Consider the following 5,190-nt stretch of genomic DNA (forward strand, 5'->3'; position numbering starts at 1 on the left):
AAAATGAATCCTCTACTCTGATTATAATCTATCTAGCAAAACCATAATAACCTGGTTTAGAGACCGAAAAATGGAAAGCCACAAATGATTCTTTAGTTACAGTTGATGCTTTTCGGGGGGCTTTAATTGTCATTGATTAGTAAGCAAGAGCCACTTTTTTTGTATATTTTTTCTTTAGTCTTTACAAACCCATGAAATCTTTATGTCTCTAATCACTTTAAAGATCTTCATGAACAATACCACCACCAAATATTATTCAAAATTTCAGATTCAACGGAATACATGCACAATATGCCCGAGATACAAGCTGCACGTAGCAAAGAATCAGAGATGTGGATGGATATCAGGCAGAAGGCCTTCCCTTATGTTAAATGTTTATGGTGCAAGAGATCTGCGAACTATATTAATTACAATAGACAGAGAACGTGTGGGAGAAATGGCACTGCAACTGGCCAGGCATAAGCAGGGCAAATGAGGTTCAACGCACTTACACCAGGCCTTGGAATAGGGAAAAGGGGCTAATCACAAATTATATTGAGTGTAAACTTAAAGTCAATGTAGCAATTAAGTGTGTTGCTTTGGCATACCAAATCTCAAGCTTATTGTAGAACAATCTTGCAGTAATTAGCAGATGTGGCAACAGAACAAGATAGATATTCTAGACCAAATTTTCTAGAGGGGCCACATGGTAAGTAAGTGAATAAATCACCACAAAAAGGAAGCACATTTCACCCAAATTATTTTATTCTCACCACCTCCAGAAAAATAACGAGATTGATATCCAGAAGATACAATCATGTGAGAATTATGTTGATCTATTCACCAAGTGTCTGCCGACTAAAGTTTTTCGGAAGTTGGTATATGGAATCGGAGTGCGCCACATGTACAAGCAGACAAATTAATGGAGGTTTTGTTCAGGGGGAGCTTTGGACTATAACGCGTTGTACTCTTTTTCCTTCGCCAAGGTTTTGTCCCACTGGGTTTTCCTTGTCAAGGTTTTAACGAGGCAGCATACGCGTGTCCAACACCGTTCTAAGACTTTTGTTGTACTATTTTTCCTTCGTCCGAGTTTTTTCCTACTGGGTTTTACCGGCAAGGTTTTAATGAGGCAACATCTTATAAATGGTGGTCCAAGGGGGAGTGTTATGTAAGCATGAGATAAAGGATGGCCCACCGTTTTATCTCCACCCAAAATTACTCCAGTGCATTCGAGAGAATTCTCACCTCCTCACCCCTTTTGACTATCGTGAACATTCCAGTTTTTACTGGATTACTTTGCGGCTAAGATAAAACCGCCTAAACTTGTGATAAGTATCAATAGCCTGAGCTCTAAGTACTGCTAGCACGTGTCCATGTATTAGCCCTTCATATTTGCTATAAATAGCCGAGCAACTTGTACTTTTTGGATGTAGGAAGAAACAAAACTTCAGAAATGAAATGTTTCCTTTGCTTTCAACCTTCACTTTCAAAATTAGTAGTTAGTTCAGTAGCTTGTGTTAATTAATTAGTAGTGTATACACCATTCGTACCGTAGCCTTACTATATCAGTATCGTGAGTTAATATATAATAGTGAGTTTGGTTAGTAATATCACTTTATAAGAGTTTCATTTTATTATCGCTTAGTTTCATTTTTTGTCGGTACCGATACCAAGTTACAGACTATTTTGTGTTTACACGACTTAGTTTTGGTGATGCCACTTCATAATACACGTGATTAAGGGTGGGAAATTACATGCTTATCCTTTGAGGATCATCTTTATCCAAATTGAATATTGAGGAAAGTTCATGCTTCAAAAAAAATCGAGTAAAGTCTCGACCCTCGAGTGTTCTGCTTGTAGAAATGGTGGGCCACTTAATAACGTCATCTTACATAATAAGTGGATTGTTTCTGCAACCGACCGGCTCAATTTTCGTATGATTCGCACCCCGCGACCCCTCCAGTGCGCATGATACAACCCTGACGAATATGCATAAATAATAAACACAAAATACACAAAACAATATGTGATTCCTTGCTAACTGTTTATTGTTATGGTGTCTTTATGTTTGCCTAGCCACCACGTAAAGTTTCATATGTAGTTCTACTTATTACTATTGTTATGGTGTCTTCAGGCACGCCTTCCATGATTTTGTTTCTTCTTATGATGTCTTTTCTCCTCTTTTAGTTGTTACTGGTGATTCTAGGGCGTTTAGTCGACTAGTTGCTAGTACTATTAGTATTGTTATAACTGAGAATAAATTATTTTCTTCAAGGTTTATGGAAAAGGAGCGTGTCTGGGACTATCCTCCTAATCCGTATGGGATGAGGTATTGTTTTACTCACTGCTTGGCTATTGTATCATTATTTATTATGAGTATAACATGAGGGAGAATCCATTGACACAATTTTCTAATGAATTGTTGGTTAATATTTTGTTAGTATATTCCTCTTGTAATGTTTTTCATTCTCATCTAAAATAGTGCATTCTAAGATACCAAACCTCACAATCCACCAATTTTAATTTCACCTGTTAAACTTTGAAAGTTGATTTTTAAAGTGGTAAATGTTGGTGCTATACGTCTTGGATAGTGCTCGTTTTTTGTAGAAATGTAGAAGAGTATAATTGCTATAAACTTGTTGTTGTCTGATATGGGTGCTGAAATTGGGAGATAGTAAACATGTTAACGATCTTTTCTCTTAATTTATAATGATAATTAAAAAGCAAAACATTTTTTTTCTTCTTAATTGTAGTGGGTACGATTTCTTCTCATTCGGCAGGACAGGCGGTGAAGTAACTGATGCATTGGGCAAACCAGGTCATTATCTGTGGTAATAATATGATTAAAGAGGACTAACATGAAGCAGAATTTCATCATAGCATGTGTGTTTACGATCTTTAACTAATGTTTGTCTTTTTGCATGTAAGATAATGGGATGTTCCTATGAGTTCTTAATGTGACACTGGTTATATGTTGGTACTTATGTTCGTATTTAGAAGGGTATGTTTATTTGCATGAATATCCTGGTCTATTTGCTACCCACTTTTCACAACTAATTTAGCTCTTTTGGTATGATATGAAGAATATGCATGTTATTGCTCATCAAATAATAGCTAGTAAACAACGTCTAAGTTTAATTACTACTTCTTAATTCCGGTTCTTGTCCCTTACTTCGATTTGAGCTTGCGCTATATCTATCACTACCTGCTGTCCTTTAATCTGGACCAAATAGAGGAATTGTTCAAGGGGCTAAACCCTCTTAAGGAAAAACATGTTGCAAAAGAGCTTGGTTGGACCTCTCATGCATGGAAATTTGACTTTTCACAATAGTCTTTCAGTTTTCTTTTGTATTGCATGCACCTTTGTATTGATTCTCATGGGGCGGCATATATTTAGACAACATCGAGGTAAAATGTTGTATCATACCATTAAGTCACTATCTGGTTCTAAATAAAGCCAGGAAGCTGGCTGCTCACGGTAGAAGTCTGTTGCTCGACTGATTTGCAGCATAGCCAGACAAGAAATGACAAGAAAGAAAGAAATTTTGAGCGTAGAGATTCAGAGGCAGAAACATGATGTTTCAAATAAGAATCAGCACAGGATGAATGGAATGCTATGATTTTTTATTTTTTTTTGATCGACAAATTAAAAAAAAAAAACTATGATTTTTTCTTTTTGGAGTTGGAGCCCAGCTTGTTGGTAGACTTCCGACTAGTTTCTTGTCTGATGAGAATACTTTCTATTTTGATTAATATAAATAAATAAATTTTGATTAGTATAAATAAATAAAAACTAACTAGTGTGTCCAAATGGCATAATACATGTGATAAAGATCATTTTGTTGGTCTGTAGACATAGACTTCAAATAACACCCAGTGAAAAGATAGTGTGTCCATAGTACATGTGATAAAGATCATTCTGTTGATCAGAAATCATTTTGTCGATACCTAGCTAGACTTCAACCAGGAACCAAACAAATCATAAAGCAACCAACACTGAACTGTACCTGTACCCGTACCCAAGTATTTCCACCCATGAACTTCTGAGGTAACATCTGCAGAAACCATTAAGGGCTCGTCTGCTGAGCAATTTTGAACTTCAACTTCGAATTGTTGCCTATGACTTTGAGCCATGTTACTATGAACGCTTATGCGTGTGTATAAGAAAATAATATATGACTGCTATTAATTCATGGATGAGTCGACAGAGGTTATGGGATACCCTAGTGCTTTTTTTTGCCCTATACTCGTCTGATAATGTAGAATATTTTTTTTTCAGAAAATGGGCCATATAGCCGAAATTGCAAGTTTTCTGGGCCAGTAAGACAGTTAGGATTCAGCCTGGGTCAAATAGACAGAAAAATCTTTTTAATTGAAACTGACCCAATTACCCATACCTTTCTTCTTCCTCTCTGGATATATCGATCTCCCTCTCCAGATCTCCACCATTTTCATTCTTTCTTCTTCTGCTCTCGATCTTCTGTTTCTCCACCACCACCGTTTCAGTCATGGCTGCTGTTACTTCCGTGAGATCGAGAATTGAGAGATTTGATGGGCAGAGAAGATGGTGGTCGACGTGATGGGTATGATGGCTAAGATTTCACTTTCACCACCTCAAATATCAACATCAACATATTTCAATCTGATTCCACCACCGTTAAAAACATCTCGTGCCCTAATTTCATCATTAATTTCATAAGGAGAAGAATTGAATTAGTTTTTGAATCATCAACATCTTGAAAATCACAGAACATGTAAGTTTCTTAACCCTAGTTTTCTTTTTGATTAATTTTTATGAACGACATAAATTGACCTGTGTAAAATAGTTTAAAATCGATTGAATTTGGTTTGGTTTCACAGAATTCTAGTTGTTGATCTACCTGTGCAACCATTGGTCTGCTAATTGAATTATTAATTAATTGATTTTGTTTTTGGATTGAGTTGAATATTTGGTTGCACGGATGATTAAACTGGGATGAAACTAGTTCCATCCTGTAGATTGAGTGTAATTTGGTTTAATCCACGTTTATATAGGATGATACTGATTTCATTCATGTTTAAGTTTGGGATGCATTTGGTTTTAACCATTTTTAAACCAGGATGAAACTTATTTCATTCTGTTTTGGATTGGGATGAAACTGGTTTCATCCTGTTTTACATTGATTCGAATTTGATTTCGCTCATGTTTAAACTAGGATGAAATCAGTTTTC

General features: G+C 36.0%; 1 long non-coding RNA gene across 1 annotated transcript; it reads left to right on the forward strand.

Moving 5' to 3' along the window:
* The first annotated feature begins 2,034 nt into the window (after positions 1-2,034).
* Positions 2,035-2,999, forward strand: LOC113342368. The gene is made up of 2 exons (XR_003356623.1): positions 2,035-2,308; positions 2,733-2,999. It is a non-coding gene; the product is annotated as an uncharacterized LOC113342368 (long non-coding RNA).
* Positions 3,000-5,190: the final 2,191 nt, after the last annotated feature.

Source organism: Papaver somniferum, unplaced genomic scaffold, assembly GCF_003573695.1.
Source record: "Papaver somniferum cultivar HN1 unplaced genomic scaffold, ASM357369v1 unplaced-scaffold_38, whole genome shotgun sequence".
NCBI lineage: Eukaryota > Viridiplantae > Streptophyta > Magnoliopsida > Ranunculales > Papaveraceae > Papaver > Papaver somniferum.